Below are 27,678 nucleotides of genomic sequence, written 5' to 3'. Positions count from 1 at the left end.
ACTTAATTTTTTTTCCATATTTCTCTTCACTTATATTTTTTATAAATCATTAATAATAAGTAAAATGTTCCCACCCTTTCTTAATTTAATTCTCTCATTCACTTTATTTATTAACAAACATTCCACTACATTACAATAAATATTTTATCCATCATTTAAGTCATATTTTTAAAAATTATTTCTATTTGTAATATAACAATACTATCTTATGTACCTTTGCAGAATCCTTTTTACAATTAAATTTTCACCCATTATCTCTAAACAGGCTTATACTTTCAATTCTTATACCTTTTGACTGTTTCGCTATATCTTGTTTCTTTTATAACTTCTTTTCCTTTCCTTCTTCCCCCCTCTTCTTCTCCCTCCCCCTTGTCTCTCTACTTCTAATTCTCTCTTCTGTAATCCCCTCTCCTGTTGCTTTCTAATATGATACTTATTTTTCAAACTATTCTTCTTTTTTAATTGTTTTTTCTAATCTTAAACTTTTCACTCTCTTTTCCTCCTTTCCTTTTTCTTCCCCACATAGAGTTACTTGTTCATTAAAGATGGCTTCTTCTTTGTCCCGATCTTCTTGTTTTGCAGTTGTTTCTTGTTGTTTCTCATAGTTCCAGGTCTCCATTTCTAAGAGTTGAAATACGAAGCCAAAAGAACCCCTCCCTTCTCGCTCATCTTCTTTGTGCTTTTTAAGTTCCATTTTGAATTCTTCTAAGAGTGGTGCCATTTTAAACACTTTTAAACAACCACCCGATTGATTTTAGTCATTTAAATGCAATAACCAAAAATCGAAAGATCACCAAGTAATCCAAATACTCCAAGCGGTTTCTTCTTGCTTCTTTTTCCCACTTTCTCTTCCTGGGGTTCTATTATTTTGTTGCCAAGTTTCAGTTAAAATGTATCTTTTAGGAATCTTGTTGAGGTTTCACTGTAAATTCCTTTTAGTTCCAGGCAATCTCCTCCATTTTTCCAGATCCTGCCCTTTTATTCTTTTTCTCTCCTTTCCTGTTTTTAAAAGCTTTTAAGTATCAGAAGTCTTTATTATCCCTTTGACGTTTTATTTTCAGCTTAAATACCTATTAATTTCAAAGTGGATTTTTTTCCAATTTCTTGCTTAAGTCTCTTAGCTGTCAGTATAAGAAAGGGAAGGAAAAAAAAAAACCAAATCCTTTCCCTTCTCTCTCTCCTTTGCTGCTTGAAAAAGTTCTTTGAGAACAATGTTATTTTTTATAGTTTAAATTCCAGGGTACCGTACGTTGTTTTTTCTGTTTAACCGGATCAATCAAAACTTTCTCTTCTTATCTTCCTCCTGCACATTCTTTTCTGGTCAAGTTCTTCTTTGAGGTGGCCATTTCTGACCACCGCTGTAACCACCTTCGGGAGAAGGAGTAATGGCCAGCTGGGGAAGAGAGATGCAGCTCTCCTCAACCCTGCTGGCAATCTCCCCGCTCTTCACCACCTCTATGGGGTGGCTATAGGATAGGATACTGTTATGTTATATAGAGAGCTGTTCATATAACTTGGCTGATTGATTGCACATAGGGTACATATTTTTGGCTGACTGAATAAACTACTATCCCTCTCTTGTTCTTCGTTTGATTAGTTGTTATTTTTGAGTTACATTTTCTGGAGAAGACAAATGCTTCGCACATAGTGCAAACATAGGCACCCACAGAAGTATCCCACCATGAGCTCCAACTCTTACGTACATGTGTGCAATAGCAATAGCACTTAGATTTATATACTGCTTTACAATGCTTTTCAGCCTCCTCTAAGCAGTTTACAAAATCTAGGTCCTCATTTAATCCACCTCGGAAGGATGGAAGGCCGAGTCAACCTTGAGCCTGATGGGATTTGAACTGTCAAATTGTAGCCAGCAGTCAGCCGTCAGCAGAAGTAGCTTGCACTGCTGTATCCTAACCACTGTACTATCACAGCTCCTTATGTCACAATGTATATAGAAAAGGGATGTGGCTTAGGATGTGAGGCTTAGGATGTGAGACTTTCATCATTTGCTTCCTCTTGACCCTACATGTGGGTGCCAGTGTTTAAAACATCTGCTATATGCACCTCAATATTATTATGGCTTTAGAAGTGCATTCTTTTCAATTCTGCAGTTTTTCTTTTTTTATGATTTGAGTAACTAGAACCAGCTATCAGGCTATCCTGAAATGATACATCTTGTGCTTTGATAAAAGGCAATTTGATCAAAGTCTGAAAGCATGTGGTATTCTCCAAAGCACCTGAAGGCAGAACAAGAAGCAATGAATAGAAACTAGTAAAGGAGAGAACCAACCTAAAACTAAGGAAGAATTTTCTGACACTGAGAACAATTAATCAACGGAACAGCTTTCCTTCAGAACTGAAGGTTTTAAAGAAGATATTGGACAATGATTTATTTGCAATGTTATAGGGCTTCCTGCTTGAGTTCAAAAAGTCCAATGTTCCTTCCAACTCTGTTATTCTATTCTATATATTCTCACAAAGTCTTCCAGTAGTCCTGATCAGTTACAAAACATTCATTTATCAGAAGGTTAAAACAATTTCACACATCATTTTACTGATTCTGATCTGAAAGACAGTGCTGTTTTATTGGCACATTAATACCTAACTTTGCAAATAAATAAGTAAAATCCATCTGAAGAAAGAAATTAAGTATTTATTTGAATAGGTGCCTGCAATAATATGAAATGAGGATCTAGATGCATTTTTCACTACCTTTACACTAGTGGGGATTACACTGCCATGTTGAAAAAGTTGCATTTGTCCCAAGGTTTCTTTGAAGAATAATTTTCTTTTCTTTTTTTTTTGTAAATTTTATTTGAGTTTTCACAAAAAGAAAAGAAATACAATTAAAACATCTTTTTTGAAAGCAGCATAATCCCGGGTTACATTTCTTCATACAGACACAAATACAGGTTCATGCTCATTTTTATATTCTATTCCATATCTTATTACAATTTTACATTTTCTACATGGCTTCTCCCCTCTTTTAATTTCCTCAATTTTATTGTGTTTATTTCATCTCAATTCAAATCATTATATTTATATTTTTTATCTGTCCTGTTTCAGTTGTCTGTTATCTTTTCTCATTAAACAAAATTTCTCCTGTAGTTACTGATTGGATTATGACACCTTTATATCTTTCCCCTAAAGTTATAACACTCAATATAATACATAACTTCCATTCAGATTCTGCTTGGTACATTCTTAAACTACACACAGTATTCTTAAAAAATTTTTTTATACATTTATATAATTAAAACAACATTCCATTCTAATTCAATTCTATCATTAATATTAATATTCATTACAGTCTTAACATTTTTCACGTTACTTTTCAATTAAATATCATACTTCTGTGGGAGCAATTATAAACTTTCCATAATCAATTCCCCCCGTCTTCACTTATATTTTATAAAACATTGACTAATTAAAGTGTTCCCATTCCTCCCTAATTCAATTTTCTCATTTATTTTATTTCATTTACTTTATTCACAAACATTTCACTAAGTTACACTAACCATTCTATCCCTCATTCTAATCATATGTTGTTTCCAATTTTCTAAAGTTATTTCTATTTCAAATATAACACAATCTCATGTACCTTTACAGAATCCCCCTTTCAGTTAGATTTTCATCCATTATCTCTAAATAGGTCTTCCAGTTTGAAGGGCTTCGGCGACAGACAGGAATCCATGACCGTGCGTGGTTTCTGCCTGGGCTTGCTGCTGGAGTGCCCCGAGCTATTTGGCTTCGGGGCTAAGCCACCCCGTAGAGGTGCTGAAGAAGGGGGAGACTGCCAGCAGGGTCAAGGAGAGCCGCATCTCTCCTCCTCAGCTGGTCAAACTCCCTTTCCCGAAGGCAGTAGGAGTGGTAGTCAGAAATGGCCGCTTCAAAGAAGATCTCAACCGGAAAAGAACGGCTGACCAGGCTAAGTTGAAAAAGGAATAACTAAGGTATCCTGGAATTTAAATTTTACAAGAAATAACATCGCTCCCAAAGAAGAGTCGGAAGCAGCAAAAGAAAGTGAAAAGGGAAAGGTTTGACTTTTTTTTCCTTCTCTCTCCTTCCTTATATTGACAATTAAGAATAAGAAATTGGAAAAGTCCGCTTTGGCATCAATAGGCAATTAAGCTGAAAATATAACTAAATGCCAAAGGAACAATAAAGATTTCTGGACATTAAAAACTTTTTCTTCTATAAGCAGGAAGGGAGAGAAAAAGAATAAGGGCAGGATCTGGAAGAGGGAGGAGACTGCCTGGACTTTAAAAGAATCTAAAGTAAAATTTCAATAAGACTTCTAAAAGATACATTTTAACTGGAATTTTGTAACTAAACAGTAACCCCAGCAAGAGAAAGTGGAAAAAAAAGAAAGAGCAAAAAGAAACAGCTTGTGTGTATTTGGATTACTTGGTGACTTTTGGATTTTTGGCTATTATATTTGAATGACTAAAATCAATCGGGTGGTTGTTTAAAAATTTCTACAATGGCATTACTTTTGGAAGATTCGCAAGAAGGGAAGGGTTCCTTTGGCTTCATTTTTCAATTTCTAGAAATGGAGATTTGGAACTATGAGAAACAACAAGAAACAACTGCAAAACAAGAAGATTGAGACAAAGAAGAAGCCATCTTTAATGGACAAGTAACTCTATGTGGGGAAGAAAAAGGAAAGGCGGGGGGGAAGAAGATGGAGAATTTAAGACTTAAAAAAACAACCAAAGAAAAGAAAAAACAATTCAAAAAATAAGTATAATACTGGAAAGCAACAGAAAAGGGGAATACAGAAGAGGGAAATAGAGGTAGAGAGACAAAGGGGTAAAAAGGGGAGAGAGAAGAAGAGAGGGAAGAGGGAAAGGAAAAGAAGTTACAAAGGTCCCAAGCAAGATATATGAAGAATAATTTTCAAAGAAAATCACTGCAGTCATTGGGAAGTTCTCAAATTGTAGGGCTTTATTGCATTTTAGTCTTGCTTCATGGTTCCTATGATTGTCCTTACCATTTTTCTTTCTGCTTCTTGACAGCAGACACAAAGCCCTATTCAAAACAGCTTATGCACTGTCAGGACAAGTCATTAAATGAGAGCAAACCCCATTTCTACTAGCACTGATGATGTTACCTAGTTTGATAATGAAGTGTCTGCAAGAAAACAACCAAGCTCAGTGACCACAAGGACATTTCAGATTATAGTCTTTACCAAAGTGTAAATCCACTAGCACACACAATTAGGTTTCCAAAATGAACTAAAAATAGGTATATATAAAACACGCAGTAGTATGGACATTTGCATTCCAAATAGTACACGTGAGTAGTTGGAAGGAAGATCTCAGAGAAAAATGTATATTAAAAATGGGCATTAAATATTTTACACTAAGTCCTGTGTAACACATCTTCTCTATTGCAGATAAAGGCAGCATCCTTGGTGTGTCTGTGTGTGTGTGTTTGTGTGTGTGTGTGTGTGTGTGTGTGTGTGAGAGAGAGAGAGAGGGAGGGAGGGAGGGAGGGAGGGGGGGAGAGAGAGAGATGTCAAAAAGTTTAGCATATTAAGGAAAATAATCAGTTCATGGCTTGGGATGATTAACACAGAATTACCTCAGGCATTTATTTATTTATTTGTTTGTTTGTTTGTTTAGTTATTTTTGTCAATTGCTTACAAGATAATAGGTATAAGTAAAAACATAGTTATAAATACATGGATACATATAAGAAAAAAAAAAAGAAACAATAGGACAGCGACGGTAGGCACATTGGTGTGCTTATGCACGCCCCCTACAGACCTCTTAGGAAAGAGGTAAGGTCAATAGTAGACAGTCTAAGATTAAAGTTTTTGTGGTTTGGGAAAGAAACCACAGAGTCAGGTGGAGTATTCCAGACATTGACCACTCTGTTGCTGAAGTTGTATTTCCAGCAATCAAGTTTGGTACGATTAATCTTCAGTTTGTATCTGTTGTTTGCTCTTGTGTTGTTACGATTAAAGCTGAAGTATTCATTGACAGGTAGGACATTGCAATGTATGATTTTATATACTATACTTAGATTGGACTGAAGGCCGTGTAGTTCTAGCTTTTCTAGGTCTGGAATTTCGAGTCTGGTGGCATAAGGTATTCTGCAACGAGGAGTGGAGAACTCTTCTTGTGAAATATTTCTGGACTTTCTCAACTGTGTTAATGTCAGATACGTAATGTGGGTTCCAGACTGATGAGCTGTATTCGAGTATTGGTCTAGCAAATGTTTTGTATGCTCTAGTTATTAGTGTAATATTACCAGAGAAAAAGCTACGTAAGATTAGGTTAACAACTCTTAAGGCCTTTTTGGCTATGTGGTTACAGTGGGCTGTAAGATCATTACAGATCATTAGGGATGAGTACTCCAAGATCCTTGACAGAGTTTGGATCATCAATAAGGTCTTGACTACTCAGCTTGTATTTTATTTTCTGATTTTTTTTGCCAATAAGTAGGACAGAGCATTCTTTTTGTTGAGACTTGAAGTTGCCATTTATTTGACCATTCTGATAGTCAAGATCTTTTTGAAGGGTAGCAGTATTGTCTGTGGTGTTGAATAGCTTTACATCATCAGCAAAGAGAACACAGTTGCTCTTGATATGATCATAGGGGTCATTTATGTAGAGTATGAAAAGAGTTGGTCCTAGAACACTGCCTTGGGGGACACCACTGTTGACAGGTACAGAATTTGACAGGATGCTCCCAATTTTGACCATTTGTTGTCTGTTTGACAGGAATGCTTCTATCTAGTTATGCAGTTGTCCAGAGATACCATAAGATTTTAGTTTTAGGAGTAGTTTGTCGTGTACCACTGAATCAAAGGCTTTACAGAAGTCTATGTAGATTGCGTCTGTTGTTTTGCCCGGATTGAGTTGTGCAGTATATGTTTTTGCAGTGTAAGAGTTGCAGATTACATGATAGTTTTTTCCTGAAACCAAATTGTTTATTAGGGAGTAGGTTGTTTGTTTCTAAGTGGAGGATGATGGATTGGTTAATAATTGATTCCATGACTTTACAGGTGAGGCAGCATAAAGAGATTGGTCTGTAATTTTCAACTAGTCTGGGGTCTTGCTTTTTGAAGATGGGGATGACCATGGCTTATGACCATAGTTTTGGCAAGGAGCTGCTCCTGAAAGATTTTTCAAAGATTATGCTTAGAGGTTCTGCTATGGCAGTGGATAGCTTTTTTAAGAAGTCAGCACATATTCTGTCCGGTCCAATAGATAGAGATGGTTTTAGATTACGTAGTGCTTTTTCAACATTGTCTTCTGTAAAATTGATATGTATTAGATCATTGTAGTTTTCTATGGTTCGGCTAGGAAATACTGGGCATGATCCATTGCTGTTCACAAATACTGAGCCAAAGAATGTGTTAAAGATGTTGGCTTTAATGGTGTCGTCGTTGCAGTCTTTACCATTAGTTCCTTTCAGGGGTAGGATGGACCTTGAGTCTTTTAGTTTGTTGTTTACAAAATTGTAGAAAGTGCAGGTGGAATTGGTTCGTAGAAGGTTTTCTTCTTGTTTAATGTGATAATTTTGCGATAAACAGCAAAGGACCAGCCCACGGTGCCTCTGTCAGTGAAAACAGAGCTTGGGAGCGCTGTGGGTAGCCCTACTGAGCTCTGTTTTTGCTGGCAGAGGGTTGCAGGAAGCCATCGCAGCTGAAAACAGAGCTTAGGAGCCCGTTTTCACCTGCAGAGCACCCAGGCCACCATAGGCAACCCTGACACAAGTAATGTTGAGCAGACCATGCCCCCTGCCCCCCCCCAGGTCAAATACAACCCTGATATGGCCCTCAATGAAATGGAGTTTGCCCCTGCTCTAAAAGGATGTAAATTAACATCTGTAAAGAATATAAATCTTTCCATTCCCCACTATCCTGTCAGAGCTAAAGAAGCTTCTTGGATGAGAAGCAAAACATCTTCAAAAGAAAAAAAAAACAGAAAGTCCAGTTGCCTCCTGAAAATGCACCTTTGGGACAACCATGACCTGGATGACTGAGAATCTCTACAGACTTTTATGGGAAGTCTGCTAATTTTGTTAATTCCTGCTAGTTCCATGATTTCATTCCAATCCTTGATTTTTATTTATTATTAAACTTCTGTGCTGCTCATCTTGCGGAAGGAGTGCTAGGCAGCTTACAGTCATGAAATTACATACCATATAAAACATTAAAACAACACAAGAACCATACATTTAAAATTCAGTTGAAATTCAATTAACCAGGATGAAAAGGAAGGGAGCATAGCATGCATGGGGAGGAGGTGGGGTGTGACTAATCCATTAAATACCTCCAAGTTGCCACTTTCCTATTGGGGCCCTAGGATGTTCTAGAGGCGTTCCAATTGTTTCCTGCTTTCTTGCTTCCACTGTTGTTTCCAATGGTCCAACGCAAGGCATAATGACTCTGAATTGTTATATGGGTTGCATTGAATCAACAGTTTGAATCGACAGGAGTGGAGAGGAGAGGAGAGGAGAGGAGAGGAGAGGGGAGGGGAGGGGAGGAAAGGAGAGGAGAGATGTGCAGGAAGAATAGTTAAATTATAAAGCATATTTGGTGATTGAAATATTAAGAAAAATATGGAATTTTCAGGAAAAAAAACATCTGTCAAGTGCAGGAAATCGGAAATCCAGGCAACTCAAGTGAAAGCACATAGTCCTTGACTTATGACCACAATTGTGCCCAAAATTTCTGTTGCTACGTGAAAAGAGAGTTGTAAAGAGAACTTTGCAATATTTAATCACCTTTCTTGCCACAGTTGTTAAGTGAATTGTTAAGTTCAATTGTTAAGTTCATAACACGGTTGTTAAAGTGAATCTAGGTTCCCCATTGACTTTGCTTGTCAGAAGGTTGCCAAAGGGGAGCACATGACCCCAGGACACTGCAACCGTCACAAATATGAACCAGTTGCCAAGCATCCAAATTTTGATCACCTGACCACAGTGCAACAGATTATAAGTGTGCAAAACAGTCATAAGTAACTTTTTCAGTGACATTTTAACTTCGAATGGTTGCTAAAGGAACTGGTGTAAGTTGAGGACAACTGCTCTCTAGGTTTATTGTAAGCTAATGCTCTCTACAAGAATCTGAACTACTAATGGTCAAAGTAAATTGGCGGTAAGAATTCAAGGTGGGCTGGGCTTAGATCTCTTGTGGGGGTGAAGGGGCTTGAAACTGATGACATGTTTGACCCCTCCCTCAAGGTTAGCCTGGCCATCTTGTACAACATCCTAATTCTGAAAGCCATTTGAAGGTGAGGTCATTTTTAGAAAGTTACATAGGTAAAACCTTCATTGCTAGGATTATGTTAGGGCTAGAGGTGAGTTCTCTAGAAGAAAGGATGATTTGTCTAGAACAGGATGATTTGGCAATGATGCTTTGATATGGGCTTGATGGCCTAAATTGTTTCTTTCAATTGTATACTTCTGTAACTTAGTCCTTATCCTCTTTCATCCTTGCTTCTTATGAGACCTTTTATGTCCATTTGGAAAAACCAGACTTATACTTAAACCATCGCTGGTCTGTAACTCAGAGGGAAGGAATACAAGAATATTTGCCTTTTTTTTGAAAAAAAAAACCTTGTTCCAATATTACACATATGCCACACAATTTGTGACTTGGCCATAAGGGAAACAGAAGCTTCAGCAGGAGATATTTTATCTATCTTTACATGGAACAGTAAGGAAGTAATGTTGACGAAGCTGGTGGAAGGCTCTGAAAAAATTAAAGGTACCTACCATACTAATTGAAACATAAATAATGTCGGGAAAAAGTAAGGGGAATCATGATGAGAGTTCCTTCAGAATCTGTGTTCAGGAAACAAAATGGAATAAAGAAGGACTATGAGGATGAAAGACACTCATATGTTGTGGGAAATGTCAGCTAAAATAGGATTGATGGGTTCTTGGTGCTCTTTGAGCTTGGTTATTTTCTTGCATATGTTGAACTAGCTCTATACCCGTCCTTCGCTACGAAACTATGTGATCAGGCTTAGTTTTGGGGGAGGAAAATAAGGGGAAAAAAATTCTGCTTCAGCCTACCAGCATCCATCGGTATTTATCTGGCTAGCATCCTGTCAGTGTGTGAGAGAGTTGAGGGCTGTCTGGAAACTGAAACATGGAAACTGAAACAGTATTTGCTGTTTGAGCAAGAAGGACAGCAAGACAGCAAGGACCCAGGTGTGGCTTAGCTCAATTGTTCTGCACTAAAGCTGCTTGGCGCTGTGAAACTAAATCTGAAACTCCTCTCCTCTGCTTGTGTTTTACATTTGGCACAGATTTCTTTTCAGGTGGGGAGGGGGAATAGAACTCCTTAGCATCAGAGCGTGTTAATAACAATATACCAAAATGCTAATACTCCAATGGTCATTTTGAAAAATCTTTTCTTAGTGAGCACCTAGAAGCCAAGAGGAACATACGTGCCAAATTTCAAGTTTGTAGGCTTTACGGTTCTGGAGATTTTGTGATGATGCGTGAGTGGTATTTCGCTTTTATATATATAGATAAACTAAATTAGGAAACATCCCCAGTGCTAGCGCTAATGGCTCTCATAGCTAGGGTATTTTTTTTGAGCTACAAATATTCTTTTTATCAGTAAAATAAATTGTGCTTTACTGATGAGAAGAAAGAGTTCCTTTATTACATCACAGCCGAAGAATTTTGTTCAAACTAGAGTGTTTGACATGCAGCCCAACGTTGAATGCTTTTGCTGTGAAGCACATAAAAGCAAGCTTTCCAAGACTTTCCTTGATCTAACTGTAGATTGGGCTCTCAGACTTCAAAGGAGAAAAAGAAGAAAAGCAAGAGAACTCATTTGGATATCAAGAATGGAATAAAGCAAGAGAGTTGGGGTGGGGGAGGAGTTCAGAGAGGGAGAAAGAGAGAGATCCTTGTAGTTGGAGCTCAGAAAGAAAAGTTGCACAAAACAAACAAGCAGAGCAAAAGTTCAACTGGGCTATTCTATGAGTCTGATCTAATTTATTTTAGAGTTTTGCAATGAAAGGGAGGATTCTGTTTGGGGAGATGCACAATCCAAAACCATCCAGTGTTTTCAAAGGATTGTGGTGTTTCTGCCACACGTGGCTGTGAGAAATAAACTGATTCAACTGGTAGCACTGAATGAGACCTTGGGGTCAAGGCTGCTTTCAAACAGAATCCTTATGTGGAGGTGATCTAAGAATAAAGGGGAAAAGATCAGTAAAGGATAAGCAAAATAAAATTGGCAGTGATGGGGAAAATGAAACCACTCACCAGTACAGGTAGTCCTCGACCTACAGCAGTTCATTTAGTGACCGTTCAAAGTTACAATGGCATCGAAAAGGTGACTTATGACCGTTTTTCACAATTACGACCACGGTCATGTGATCAAAATTCAGACACTTGGCAACTGACTCATATTTATGACGGTTGCAGTCTTCCAGGTCACGTGATCATGTTTTGCAACCTTTTGACAAGCAAAGTTGTTGGGGAAACTAGATTCACTAGGGTTTCACAGTAATGGTTTGTTCTGGGGGTGGTGGTGGTGATCTCCAACCTTGGCAACTTTAAGATGTGTGGACTTCAGCTATGCTGGCTGAGGAATTCTGGGAGTTGAAGTCCACACGTCTTAAAGTTGCTAAGGTTGGAGACCCCTGGTTTGTGTCATGGCTGGATGTTTGCGAATGAAAGTTTTCAAAGTACGAAAATCTGTCTTTGAGGGTTGGGGGTGGGAATGTGGAGTAGTCAATCAAAGGCAGTATGGAGTTTCTGTAGTCTAGAATGATTTGCAAAGCTGTATCAATCGGTATTTGAGGAACAGTGATGCTACAATTTTACCTCAGGGTCGCCAGTCAGACGAAGATGGTAGCCCTGGGAATGATGCTGATTAATTAGGTGGGAAGATTTTTTTCCCCCTCCCTCTCTCATAATAAAAAAAAATCTAGAATGATGAAGAATTCTGAATGGACAAAAATGGAGTCCTTTCTCACATGACTGAATCGTGGCACTAACCACCATAAAGAAGAGGAAGTCAAGCTATTCACCAACGCACCTGAGGGCAGGACAAGAAGCAATGGATGAAAACTAATCAAGGAGAGAAGTGACCTAGAGCTAAGGAGAAATTTCCCGTCAGTTAGAACAATTAACCAGTGGAACAACTTGCTTCTAGAAGTTGTGAATTCTCCAACACTGGAAGATTTTAAGAAGACATTGAACAACCATTTGTCTGAAATGGTATAGGGTTTCCTGCCTAAGCAGGGGGTTGGACTAGAAGACCTCCAAATTCCTTCCAACTCTGTTTATTCTATTCTATTCTATTCTATTCTATCCTATCCATCCCATCCCATCCCATCCCATCCCATTCTATTCTACCACATGGTATAATACTATCTCTCAATTCCTTTGAAACAGGGTAAGGTGAATTCAGGGGATAGAATGATAATGGCTACCAGTCAGGTTACTCCTTCAGGGCAGTGGCTCCACCCTTCTTAATGCCAGTCATTGTCTAGAGTTCATGACTCATATGGACGTCTAGCTGTTGGCCATTTGAGGCCGGCTTGTGAATCAGGCAGAGATCTAAACTAAGGCAGCGAGGCTGCTCATAAGACCCGAGTAACAATCTTTGAAGGAGAGGTTCCTCAGGCAGGATCACAGCAATTTGCTACTCCAAGTAATTTTCAGACAAGCATTGTAAACATGGATACAAATCAAACCGTATAAAAAAGACAACGCAGCGTCAGAAGATGGCTCAGGGGCATGGTAAATCTTGCGAGCTTCATAAAAGACAGAGAGTGAGAGAGAGGAGGAGAAAAAAAATATCAAAAGAAGCCCAGCAGGAATAGGAGGAACACCTCTGCCACGAGGAACACCTCTGAAGAAACAGTTGACAAAATGAGGAAACATTAATAAAAACCGCACGTGGGTTTGATCAACACACTAAAAATTAGTGTTGGGGAAAACAGAATGATTTAGATCTCTGGCTGAGCTTGTGATATGTAAATGACAGCTATTAATTTTATGGAATATGATCTTCCTAGGACTCCAGAAATTTATGGTAGGATTCAGGTTTGCAGCCAAGTCTTTCTTAATCAATCATCTGTTCATAAAAGTACCCAGCATTAAGACACACACACACACACGTCATGCCACATTGCTGTTGGTGCTATTTGGAGACAATAATCTGAAATTCATGGCATTTGCAACCATTTGATTATATTTCCCTGCTTCCACTTCTGGGTAATTTTCCTGCAGACATTTGGAGAAGGCAGTAGTATTGGAAATTTGAGTTCAATAGTATTCTGATTAGAGGGCATTCTTTTAACAAGCGTGCAGAATGATTAAAAAGAAGATTAAGTAATTAAGTGGCAGGTCTCATTCCAAAAGGGAAAAAAGGTTTTATAGGATTGCTGTGTGGGAGCCTGTATTGGAAAGTTGGCTTAATAAGTTAGGAAAGTTATTAGGAAACAAGAAGTTAGGAAAGAAAGCTAAAAGGTAGTGACTCATCTGGTTTTCAAGACTACAGATGGAATTTTCCAGTTTTAACACCTTAATCATTACAGAAATCTTTGACGATGTGCTGAACAACCTGGATTTTACCAATAGAATCAAATATATTTTCCAACCATTTTTTTCCATAGTAGCCATGATTTTAGGAAAGAACAATAGTGATATATACTTAATAGTAAGATATACTGATTCACAGTGCTTTACAGCCCTCTCTAAGTGGTTTTACAAAGCCAGTATATTGCCCCGGACAATCTGGGTCCTCATTTTACAGACCTTGGAAAGATAGAAGGCTGAGTCAACCTAGAGCCAATGAGACTCAAACTGCCAAATTGCAGCAGCTGGCTGTCATGCCCCTGTCGGAATGTGATTCAGAGGGGGAGGCCGAGCAGCTGACAGAAAGTGGGAGTGTGGTTCCAGTGGCTGTGGAAGAAACTGGGGAAGGGCAAAATCTGGATGGGGGCAGAGCAGGGGAGAGATAGAGCAAGACAGAGGGAATTCAGAGAAAGATCCAGGCCCATCCCCTCTTCATCCCAGGGCACGCAGGGAGGAACAGAGAAAGGAGCAATGTGAGTTGCATGGCTTATGGGGGAGGAAAGGGCCCCCAATTCCCTTCATTAGCTGCAGCTGGGAACACAGTGTTTAAAAAGGGAGATTGCGCACAACAACTCGTTGGAAGCAAATTGTGAGTTATCTTTTATTGTCAAGGCTTATCTGGGTTCCTGGCAACTTCCCAACTGTGTGTGTTTTGTTGGCCTTTGAAGTCTGCAATTCCTTCTCCTGCCCTGTCCAGTTAATTGCTGCAGCGTGGTTTGTGTGGATTTTTATTTACAGTTTGTATGTACTTTGTTTTCGGATGGAATTTCCTCCACTTAAAGACTGTTTTGGGGGCAGCTTTTTCTCCAGCTGAAGGTAATTGGACATTGGGGGCAAAGTTAGAGGTATTAAAGGGACTTTTCTTACTTATGTGACTGTTTTGCCTTTGTGCCACGCCCCATCACATTGTCAGTCAGCAGAAGTAGCCTGAAAGCAAAGTCTGAAAGCAGTTTCAGAGGACAACCAGGGGTGGGTTTCTACGGTTCTGTCCACCTCTGTAGAACCGGTAGCTCTGAAGAGCAGCATACATAGAACTGGTTCTATGTCTGCTGATGTTTTTGCCCACCCACCCACCTGGGCTCTTACCTGACCTTTATTTCCTGATATTTTCAACTTCAGCTGCCATGGGAGCACAGCTGCAGTTAAAAAAGCAGGAAAAACAGGGCTTTTTGAAAGGCTGCTTCTCTGCACACAGCATGCTGATGACGATTTACAGGAATGCTCCGGCAGTGAGCAGGGAAACACAGAGTAAATCACCAAACCTCGTAAATGACCAAACTGGTAGTTAACCTTGTTGGATCCCACCCCCGAGGACAACCCATCCCAGCATATCAAGAACAAGATAAGACATGGAGCTAAGTGGATGTTTGTAAGTCAAGTATTAGCTTTGTTACCTAATATCTGGGCACCTCTTTCTCTGTGTTCTTATTCATACCCTGAATTCATCTTAGCAGTGTTTGACCTGGCATAAAGAATAGCCATTTAAGACTTGGTCTTATCAATGGTAGCCCCTTCCAACTCTAGAATGCTATATTCAGTGAGATTTCCCAGCACTGATTGTATTGCCATATGATACAAGGCAAACTCATTTTTATTTTATTTCCAGGTGTTTAATAATAACAACACTTCTGCAGTGAGTTGGGCAGCTTTATAAAGGCTAATTATATCGATAAATGTTGAACATTCTATCACCGTCTTCCATGTACAGTTGCTTTGTTCTCTTATTCTTTTGTTCTATATTTTTGCTTTTAGGAGCAGGATATAAATACTGTAAACAAACCAATCCCTTGAAGTTAAAAAAAAAAATCCTATGTATACCAATTGTATTGCTCTTTCTGGGAGTGTTTTTCTCAATGTCAGCAACTTTTAACATGACTAAACTTTAATGCCTAGAATTCTCCAGCCAGCCATGGTGGCTGGGGAATTCTGGGAGTTGAAGTCCATGTACCTTAAAATTGCTGAGGCTGAGAAATACTGCTCTGTGATTCTCAGCACTTGATTTTGAGTTGGGCAAGGTGGTTTTTTTTTTTCCATAGAGAAGTAACTTTTTTATATCTTTCAATAGGGACAAATAGGGCAATAGGAACAAACCGACACATTGCCAGCTTAGGTGGGCGTTTTGATTGTCCATACCAAATTCCAAGATTTTTCAGGATTCATACAGTTCACACCAAACAAACTCATAATTATTCAAACTGAATAATTATGGGGAAAGGACCTTTTACTATCTATAGCAGGGGTCTCCAACCTTGGCAACTTTAAGACTTGTGGACTTCAACTCCCAGAGTTCTTCAGGCAGCAAAGCTTTGCTGGCTGAAGAACTCTGGGAGTTGAAGTCCACAAGTCTTAAAGTTGCCAAGGTTGGAGACCCCTGATCTATAGGATAAATTTTGGTTTTGAAGTGCTCTGAAGAGCTCCAGTGCTACCCCTGCCTCATTTAAAAAGCACTTGGATACTAAAAATCAGCAACTGCCTTGAGATAATCCTGGATCCCAGATTCCGCCCCCACACTTTTAAAACCTACATTTGTACGATGTGCTTAATTAAGTCAGCCAAAGATCTGACAGCTTGAAGAAAAGCATAACATGCTTGGAATGGTGACTTTCAACCCAGGGTTGTTTCTTGGGGCTTACTGTGCTGAGCAAACTGATAGTTCAGCATATTGTGTAAGCCCCAAAAGTAGGTTAATTCAGTAACCAGATTAAGTATGCTGCATTAACTCAGTCAGAAAAGAACATCTGAATATTTAATTTGTCCCTTCCCAGAAGGACTGTTAGTCAGATGAAAAAGAGACCAAATGTTAAATTCAGTTGGGAATATGTCATTATTGTCAAAGCCTGGCATATTTTTTGAGAGAAAACCATGAATAATAAGGACCTGTGCTCTTATATTTAGTAGTGTATTGTGCAGGAGGCCGAGTCCTAAAGGAGGCCTGGTCTATAGAGTTACTTTTAGATAATGAAAATACGATGAGTCCTTGGTGCTCCCTTAGCTTGGTTGTTTTCTTGCAGATGTTTCATTACCCAAAATAGGTAACATCTGTGTCAGTATCAGGGATGATACTAACATTGATGTTCCAAGAAGATAGCAGGTTCCAAGAAGACTCCACAACCAAGTGCACTCTGATTCAGGTGACCCTGAGCCAGTGGTGGGATTAAATTTTTTTTACTACCGGTTTTGTGGTGTGGCTTGGTGAGTGTAGCTTGGCTTGGTGGGTGTGGCAGGGGACGGATACTGCAAAATCTCCATTCCCACCCCACTCCAGGGGAAGGATAGTATAAAATCTCCATTCCCACCCCACTCCTGGGGGAAGGTTACTGCAAAATCCCATTCCCTCCTCATCCCACTAACCTGCTTTCCTGTTGCTCTGTTCTCCTGTGCAGGGCAACAAAAGAAGACCCAGCCAATCAGCTGGGACTCAGGAGGCAGAGAATAGATGGGGGTGGGGCCAGTCAGAGGTGATATTCTGAACTACTCAAAATTTCCACTACCAGTTCTCTGAACTACTCAAAATTTCTGCTACTGGTTCTCCAGAACTGGTCAGAACTGGCCAGAACTCTGCCCTGAGCACAGATAAACCCCCAAGTGGCCTCAACAGCTCTCAGAAAGTGTTAGTGACTAGATGACTAACTGCAAAGAAATACAATCCCCACCACCATCCTATCAGAACTTATCTTTCCTTCTCCCCACCATCCAGTCTCAACTGTCAGTACCTATCCTTCTATCCCCCTCATCATCAGAACTGATGAAGCTTCTTGGATGAGAAGCAACATGTTTTTTTCTTCTTCCTCAAGGGGGAAAAGAACAGTCCAGTTGCCTTTTGAAGAAAAAAATACCTTTGAGACAACTGTGGCCTGGATGACTAAGAATCTTCACAGACATCACGGATGATGTTACCTAATAATAAAAATGTCTGCAAGGAAACATTCAAGTTCAGAGAGGATCCTTCATTTCAACCCTGAGCTACAAATAATTCTCTTCTATTGGAATGAAAAGCATGCTTGGGGTAGAGTTTTACCCTCAGTTGTCGGTAGAAGGCAAGTCCACAGTGGACTGGAAGCTTCAGCTTTGATTTATTACTCAATGAAGCTTCTAATTACGGTGGTGGGGCTGACCCTGCTGTGATCCTATTAGATGTTATCCAACTCCTGACAGGCGAAAGTATCACTTTTTTCATCTTTCCGCTATAAAGCCAGGCAGTCTGCTTTTTTTAAGTGACACAGAAATTTGGGAAGAATCCAACAGGGTAAACAGTTTTCTTCCCCAAAGAATTGTGTTGTCTGTTTCTTTGAAGGGGAGGAGGGAAAATAAAGATGAGTAAAGAACCCATTTTAGTGGCAAGAAAACAAGCAGGATCTTCTTTTTCGAGGTTGCCTAATAGATCAAGATTGGAAGTAAATGGAAGCAGAGAGTGGAATTGGCGTTTGGGGAAAATGCATTATTTTTACCAGATAGGCTTGCTTTCATTTGTGGCATTTTTGTTCCTTAGCACCGGAATGAAATGTGCACCCTTGTTTTTACTTCCTTATTTGTACTTGAGGAGGAAATTGCCTTGAAGGCAAATTCATACAAGCAGAGAAAGGATGCTCAATTATTAAGGGGCAGGGGAGAGAAAGAGATTGGTAGGAATGGTAGTCATTATTTCCGTATGAATCCAAAATGTTTGTGAACAATTCTTTCGAAAAACGAATAAGGCGATGATGCAGTAGTCTCTAATAGAGCTCCTCACTTGCATTGAATGTTTTTAGTGTGTTTATCATAAAACACACACTGGGCTTTGGTTGCACTTGGTATATGTAGGCCAAAATAGGTCCAAAGTAACAAGTTTGATCTTCATCATTAGAAGGGGAAACAAGTATAAGTAACAGGGGCAATCTAACTCTATATCTCCTTATAATTAATATTAATTAGTTATATATTATAACTAATATATTTTATATTAGTATAAGAAGTATACTTTTATCATGCTTTTCATACAGAAAAATATGTTATGAAAGCCTTGACTGGACAAGATCATGATTTTATATATGTATTTTATTTATTAGTCAGTGCATTTTTATTTATTAATGTCACAAACATGACTCTGGGCAGCCTATAATAATACCAATCGCCCCCCCCCCAAGTTAAAAACATTCATAAATTAAAAAATCCTTATTATTATAAAAATAGGGGGGATTATATTTGATGTTACAAGCCACATAGCCATCCCACCAGTTCACCATTTCCTTGAGATCTCCAAGGCCTGTCTCTTGGGTCCCACCAGATGTAACTTCTTAACAGATGGGACCTGCAAACCTACATCTCCTGTCAGACTATGGGAAGGTAGATGTAATCTGAAAGAGGTGGTCCCTCATTATGTAGCAGAAGGTCTATTTAGTGATGATGAGGATGGCACATGGGAGATTGTGACTTGGATTTTAAGAAGAGAAAATGAAACCAATTAAAGATATAAAATAGACATGTTGCTCCTCTGTGAAAATAAGAGAAAGGGAAAAGAGGTGATCCAATCTTCTGGATGAATATACGGTGGAGTTGATTAATATATGCAGGAAAGTAGAAATGTGAATTACCAGTAACAAAGCTAAAATACATGTCAGAAAACATATATTTCATGCCATCTAGTTTGTTGTGCATATGTAGAAAAGTAGAAATTGGTGATAGTTGCAGATATCACTCCAGGGATTGGTGATAATGGGACACTCAGAAATGAATTCTGGGGAAAAATATGCAGCAATTCCAAATGAATACAATCCACAACAGGAAATTATTTCATTATGTGACATGAATGGATCAGGGGAAAAAGGACAGAATCAAAGAAAAAGTGATTGGGTCACCTGGAAACCTAAGAATGAATGAGAATATGAGTATCTGCTTAGCAAAGGTTTTTTTTTCTTTTGAGTATGTAGGCTAAACATATAGTATATCTATTTAAGCAAATAGATAGCAAAGGATTGAATACACGTCTAGAATCGTAACTGATTTGCTTTTTATTATTAAAGAATAAGCTAAATTACTGATGGATATAAGATTAATGGGAGCCGAGGTGGCCTAGTGACTAAGGCGCTGGGTTTATCAATCAGAATGTTGGCAGTTCGAGACCCAAACACCACATGACAGGTTGACTCCCATTCTTGCCCAGCTTCTGCCAACCTAGCAGTTCAAAATCATGCAAACCGAATCTAGATAAATAGGTACCACTTCAGTGGGAAAGTAACAGCGTTCCATCCAGGGGTGGGATTCTACCAGTTCGCACCTATTCGCTAGAACCAGTTGTTAACATTCTAAGCAGTTTGGAGAACTGGTTGTTAGAAGAAATTACTGGCCTAATCCTGTAAGGAAGGCAGGAAGGAAACATTCTGGTGTTGCTTACAGAAACTGCCTCTCCATTAACCCTTACTATATTCTTGGCAGGACTAGGCTTCCTATCTCAGGAACTTCTCTGGAGTTTTTCCCCCTCCTTTGCTGGTACTTTGCTTGTGTGGAGTGACCATTCAAAGTTACAGTGGCCCTGAAAAAAGTGACTTATGACCATTTTTCACATTTACGACTGTTGCAGCATCCCCACAGTCATGAGAGGCCAGGCGAGGAGATGCATGCCTCAAGGCGAGTGTTATTGAATTGACCACACCCAGCCAATAACATGACCACCAAGCCACGCCCACCACCTAAGCCATGCCCACAGAACTGGTTGTTAAAAAAATTGAATCCCAGCCCTGGTTCCATCACCTTGGCGTACAATCATGTTGGCCACATGACCATGGAAGTCTCTTCAGACAATGCTGGCTCTCTCAGCTAGGAAACAGAGATGAGCACCAGCCTGTAAACCTGGACATGACTAGTAGGGGAAATGTTTACGTTTATAAAGCTAATGAGGGCTTCTGAATATGAGGTCTATTTTTTTGGTATTGTGAAGATTAGGCTTTGAAAATAATGGATATAGAATAAAAGAAAAGAAGTGAAAAGAAATTAGAATGAAAGTTTAAGAAAGAGAAAGTATGAGTCCTGAATGGAAAACTAGAAGTTAGAATAATGTCCCAACAGAATAAATAGAAGTTGAATACAAAGAAAAAGGCTATGCAATTTGCTTGGAACAGAATAGGGAAAAGAAGTATATTATAGAGTACCACAAGTGGATTTTATTTGAAACACTTATTTGAAACCATAGGATCCCTATAAAATTACAGCAATAGGGGATAAAAGGCAGAAAAATTACATTAGGAAGGTAGCATGAGTAATATTGGGAGGAGCGCATGATTATTGCAAGAAGCAAAAATGGTCTGTATAAGAACACATTCATGCCTATTTGATTATTTGGAAGTGAGTTTGAGGCATGTCAGAAAGAAGTATAAAAATAAGTTTTTATGTAATTAGAATGAGATACTTCAATATGTACAATAAAACAAAAAGAAGTTGGATCCAGTGTGTATTTTATGCTGAATTTTTGTGAGCTGAATACAAAAGTGAGTGACAAGCACAACAATAATATATTAAGGTGGTTTAGTCACATAAGAAAAATGAATTGAGGATCAAATTGCAAAATAAATGAATGAAGAGAGAGTGAACAGGTTGAAAAGGAAGGAAAAACTGATATAGTTAGATTTGATGAGATTCTGTGAAAGAAAGAGGCAAGAAGTTTTTTAAAAAGGAAAGTTTTAAAAAAAGTTTATGGGGCAATGCATGAATGTGTTGGAAACAGGGATGATTTGCAAAAAAAAAAAATACAAAGACATGCAGGAATATAATGAATGATATTAGTGTAAACTAGATTTCACAAATGAAGGCCAGGGAAATGATTGAAGCCTGGGAAATGGGCTCTTTGTCAGTCAAGAGGAATGCTGATTTATCACCAGTTGATCAGGTACTTAGGAGCTGGGGACTTGGCAGTACAGGGAAACAACAGCCTATCCCAGCCATCAAACCATCAATCACGAAGGCATTTGTGATAAACATTAGCCATTTAGGTAGTCAGACAACTGGAGACTCTTGAACAATACATAAGAGCGTTATTATGGAGCTTTTGCAAAAGAGAATTCTGCGCTCATGGCCACAGAAGACATTTTCCCCAGGAGGGCTGGGGTTTATATACAGTTTCAAATATACAGTCTCTGCCCCTTTCCAGGTTCACAATCTATCCAGCGATGTATCTCCCTTTGCAATATCCCTATTATTGTATCGTACCATCTGTTTCCTCGTCCTGTTTACCCGTTTCCATTTCCAGCAATCTCCATCATTAACATGTCACTGGACAGCATGACCTGCCAAATATATAACCTTCATACAAAATAATAGAGAATTCTTACATAATATTCCAGTAAATTATTTTAGGTTAATACAGAGATTAAAAATGGCATTACCATTGCTTTATATTTTCACAGGTATAATTTTACATATCACAGCATTACATAAATATGACAAATAGAATAGCACAAAGCACACATTCCAATAGAGAAAAGTTCCCTAAGGATGGGCTCCAGCAAGAGTCTGAAAGCTCAGACGACTAAACCTCTGGTCCAGGTGACCAACCCAGATTGGATCTCAAACTAGATTTGATTGTATTTCTTTTCCATTTCTCATCTGTTTAATTTCTTTGGCTTACTATTTTGTATTCCTTTTCTGAATTTTGCATAATGTCACAAAGGCAACGCCAGGTATGTGGTGCATGTTGCTCTAACATTCTCTCTGTTGAATGGAAGGACCAGCTTGGAAAGTATGGTTGCTGAGCTGGACATCCAGAAAGGGTTGTGTTCTACCTACATTGGCAGAGTCATGGCAGGCAGATATTTAATGTTGGTGGCAGCTCATGTAGAGGTTCACCAAGTGAATGGTTTGGCGGTGTGTGTAGATTGTGATCCATGTATTTTTAGGGCTCACACTATAATTTTCATCCATTGTCCACCTTAAAATGGCAGGATCGCTCATGGCCAGAGGGAGGTATAAAAACTGCAGATTGTCTTTTCCTGTTCTGGGAGGTAGAATTTGCTGCACAATTTCCTCTTTTTTAAAAAAATGCACTACATAAAATTCTTTGGCTGCACTATCCTCCCCCCACCTCCAAGTTTTGGCAGGGGTGTAATTTCTTAATCCTCCCCAGAACAATGCAAGTTGACATGGATTTGCCTCTGATGAGATCTGCATTTAATTTGTTTGCTCATTTACACAGCCAATGAGTCATTTTTCAATAAAGCGCTCAAAGAAGGGTACAATAACACGAAAATATGAAAACGTATCTGTTCAAAGCAAAACCACAAGGGAGACCTGCAGCAATGAAAAATTGAATTTGAAGCTGAAACTCAGTTCTCACCAGGCAGTCAACAGTACAGTCTCAGAAAGTTTTTTCCCCCCAAACAGAACATACATGGTGTGTAAAAAGACCTTTGAGAACTGTGAGCAAAGATGGGTGGATTTCATTGCCTTAGAAGTTGAACGTTGGTGTGATGTTGCAGAATGATATTGTCATTCTGATGAAAGTAGCAAGATCATGTGGAATTGGAGTAAGCTGGAGTCAGTTGCTGATTTAAAGAAACAGTAGCCTTGCTGAGTTTGATTGATAAGAACTAGGCCAGAGGTGGTATTCAGCAGGTTCTGACCTGTTCTGGAGAACCAGTAGCAGAAATTTTGAGTAGTTCGGAGAACCAGCAAATACCGCCTCTTACTGGCCCCGCCCCATCTATTATTTGCCTCCTGAGTCCCAGCTGATCAGCTGGGTCTTCTTTTGTTGCCCCGCACAGGAGAATGGAGGTGGAAAGCAGGTTAGTGGGGTGGGGAGGGAATGAGATTTTGCAGTATCTTTCCCCTGCCATGCCCCACAAAGCCCCACCATGCTCACCAAGCCATGCCCACAGAACTGGTAGCAAATTTTTTTGAATCCCATCACTGAACTAGGCCATGTTCAAGCAACCCATGGCATTCTAGGTATTGCTGAACTACCACTCCCAGCAAACCTGGCAAGCACAGCAATGATAGGAATGCTTCAAATTGTAGTTCAGTATTATCAGAGTAGGCCTTTTTGGACTTTAAGGGGAGTTACCAGCATCTTGAATTAGATCTGGAACCTAAGTGATCCCAGCAGATGATACCAAAGATAGCAAAGTCCATATTATGAACAGAGAGGACCACTGATTTGAAAGAGGGGTCAAAGATGCCACCTAAATTTAGACTGAACAGCCCTCTCTCAATAGAGGGTGAGGGATACGTCATCATTTATCTCCTGTTTACAACACGGTCCTCCCAGCAGTTCCTAGAATTTGCACTATTCAGTTAACCTGAGAGCACAGATAAACTTCCAAGTGCCCTCAAACAACTCTTAGAAAGAGTGCTAATGACCAGGTGATTGCAAGGAATATAAATCCCTCCATCGTCCATCATTCAGTCAGAACTGAAGAAGCTCCTTGGATGAAAAGCGAAATCTCTTCAAGAAAAAAACAAAGGAAGTCCAGTTGCCTTTTGAAAAAGCACCTTTGGGACAACCGTGTCCTGGATGACTGAGGATCTCCATAGATATCCCAACAGGTGGTATAACAATGTTGTTGCAGGAGACACTTCCAGTGGCATTCTGAAGCAGCTGAAGTCTCCCATTAGTCTTCAAGAGTGGCTCCAGTTAAAGCATTCTGTAGCAGTCCAGCCAGGAGGTGCTCATGCATGGCTGAAAGTCAACATCTCATGATCAGATGATATCCCTGATGAGAATGGCCTCTCTGTCAAGAAATGGCTTCTGTTACAATATCTGGACATTTTAGTCAATGAAGTTGAATAATGAATGTTGGGCGCACGAGTCTGTTCCTCGATTGATTTCTTTCTACTCATATTTCTCACTTTCCTATACAAAACAAAGATCATTGGCCAAGACAAAGACACGAGGATCACAAAAGCTTCATTATTTTTAAAATTCAAATGTTTGGCACTGAGCAACTAGCTTTGCACGTAGAAAAGCCAGTGGTGCCTTGAACAACTGGCTACCCTACAATGGAAAAAAAAAGAAGAGCAAGAGTGAAGAGAATCAATTTAACACTAGAGTTGAGTTGAAAATGGCACAGCTTTAAAAGGAGAACCAATATAACCTGATCACCCGCTTGTGCAACTTCTGCAGTTTCATCACCTTTATTTACAAGAAATGAAATTCTGTCTTTTTATATAAGACAGAATTCTGTCATTTTGTATTGGAAGACAGTCGCTGTTCCTCTTGTTAATTTCTTTGAAAGGAAAAAGCTAATCTGCACTAGTGGAAGTGAGTCTCACTGAATTTATAGATGTTAGTTTTGAGTACACGTGTACAGGAGCACCTTTTTTTGTAGCTGGGGAGGGGACACACTTTTTTTTTAAAAAAAAATAGTGGCTAAGAATGACTACACACAGGGCAATGGCCTAATGATGTCGTGTGAGTTGGGGTGGAGGCAGCATTTCCCAGTTGGATTAATTGTAATTTATTTTGATTCTTGTTAAAAGTTGGGTGGGTGGGGGGGCAGAATTGTGCCTTTGGTTGAGAGATTTGCAGCCTATTTCCAGCAGAGCGATCTCTGGTGCTTCAAGACTTCCTGCAGCCAACTCTTGCCTGTCCAGTTGAAAAGAAAAATGGTATTAAATGTGTTTTTGCCTTTGTGGACTCCCCAGAAATATTCAATCCAGACAGATTGCAGTACAATTAGAGGAAGCATTTATCATTCCCCGCCTGTGCTGTCGTTACAATGAAAATCACTCCTCTTGTTCCTGCTGCAAGTAAGAAGCTAATATTGAGGTTAAATGGCCAACCCACCATGTTGTCTGTGTGATGTTCATCTGAATAAATTGTTTATTGTTATACTGACTGTGTGGGGAATTCCTTCCCCCTTTAATCACCAGCAGAATGCTATGCCACCAATGTCCAGAGTATGAGATCCTTTTTTTGTCATGCATCACTTTATCTTCTAGGTAAATGGCAGCCCTCCATAGAGGGAGAAGAAAGCACATGTTTGATACACATCCAGGTAAAAACAATATTTGCTTCTTAAGATATTGGATGAACTCTTTATTATGGTCTAGAGGGTGTGATGGAGCAGCAGTTAAAGATGCTGAGCTTGTCAGCTGGAAAGCCAGCAGCCCAAGTTTGAGAGTGCCACAAGATGGGGTGAGCTCCCGTTCCTTGTTCTAGCTCCTGCCCACCTAGCAGTTCAAAAGCATGCAAGTGCAAATAGATAAATGGGTACCAATTTGGTGGAAAGGAAACACATTCCATGCATCTTTGGCATATAGACATGCTGGCTACGTGACCACATAAAATCTCTTTGGACAACTCTGTCTCCCTTGGCCAAGAAAGGGAGATGAGCATCACACTCTAGAATTGGACATGACTGGACAGGAAAACTTTACAATTTTTCATTATGGTCCAGCTCTCTATAACAGAATATAGACACTGCTGTAGAATCCAACAGCCCACATAAAATGATTCATCTGGAGGGCATCTGCATGTCTTCTCTTTCTCTTCTCTTGGCTTATTTTGACCATTTTGCCTTGTTTATTTGGGAGCAGGCCAGTTCTGCAGCATTGTCTCAAGTTTCTGATCTTTTAGCAACTTTGATTAGCCTACATGTGTTGAGCATTGCTGTGTTTGTACTCCAGGGAAAGCAAGTTTATGCTTTCATTCTACCTATATGCCAAAGCAAGAAAGCATCTCTGTCTTTCTGTCTCTTTGTGAGACATTAGTATCAGATTAATCAGATTAACAATTCCAGAAAAAACCCAGAAACTTATTTTTTCTAGAAATGAATTGCTTGATCAATCTACATTCTGCATTAGTAATGATAATAAAAACAACTATCATTCCTTTAGAATCATAACATATACCCAACTCTAAAGCCATAGCACTTTGTCTTCTTGAACAATTTATCTTCTTGAAAGCAATGCCCAGACTTCCCAAATCAAATTCTAGCAATTAGGAATAACCTAATAATAGGAATCAGAAGCAAGACATTGGATTAATCATTACTTTATTTGCCAGCTATTCTAAATTTATTGCAAAGTACCTGGAATTATATTTCTACTACTCTCAAAAGAACATTTTTGAAAGAAATCCTATTAAGTGTATCCTTGCAGTACTGATCACCCACATACTTATCGCAGAAGCATTTTCTTATTTCAATCTTCTTTCTTTCCCCAACTACTCATGGTCTCATCATGTGGAAAAAATGTCCTATATCTTCAACAGGGTAAAGCAGGTCACACTGTACATTCTTTTTCTCCTCACAGCTGACACGGCTGTTAAGGACGGCATGCTAAAAAAATGCAAAATTTAGTGAGTGGCAAGGAAAGGATGCAAAATTGAAGGAAGTCGGTAGCATTCTTAAAGATACATATGGTTCAAGTGGGTTTTGGCTTCCCGCTCTGTGATCTCCATTGTTGAACCACCCTTATACCCACAAGAGCATTCTTAAAAGGTAGGGGTACTTCAAAATTATGTTGGAAAGGAGGACAACACAAAAGTCATTTTATCATGCCTGGGGGACTTGTAAAAAGAAGCCAGAAAATTTTGGGTTCAAATACATACACACTGATACAAAGAATATTAAGGCAACTAGAAAAAAAGCCATGGAAGATCATTTTTACGTATGATCCCTGCTGTGAGTCTATTGTGTGCACCAAAATGGAAAGATTCTGCTATACCTACAATGGAGGAATGAACTGTTGAATGAACTACAATGAACTACAGTCCATAGTGGACGATGGTACATTTTACAGAACTGGGTCCATTTAGAATACAGGCAGCCTCCTAACTCAAAGCAGATCTTCACAAGGAACAGCATAACAATGCCAACATAGGTACCAGAACTGCAACAAATCCTAGTTTGTCCCCATATCTACATCAACAGCACTATCACCAATAAGATTAGAAGTTCTGCCTTTAGATATTCTTCTTCCAATGTGATATATGTTATCATCTGCCAGCAATAGGGCTGAGAATGAGGCTTGTTCTCAGGAAGCCATGTTTAGGGAAGGGCAGGTAGGTAACTATTTATTTATTTATTTATTTGATTTATCAATTGTTTACAAGATAATAAGTATAAGTGTATACATAGTTATGAATACATGAAATGGGTACGTATAAGAAAAATAAAAGAAACAATAGGACAGGGATGG

The sequence above is a fragment of the Pseudonaja textilis genome, chromosome 2, assembly GCF_049901715.1.
Source record: "Pseudonaja textilis isolate UNSWEBS1 chromosome 2, rPseTex1.2, whole genome shotgun sequence".
Lineage (NCBI taxonomy): Eukaryota > Metazoa > Chordata > Lepidosauria > Squamata > Elapidae > Pseudonaja > Pseudonaja textilis.
The sequence above is the reverse complement of the archived record's forward strand: the minus strand, read 5'-3'. Positions refer to the sequence as shown.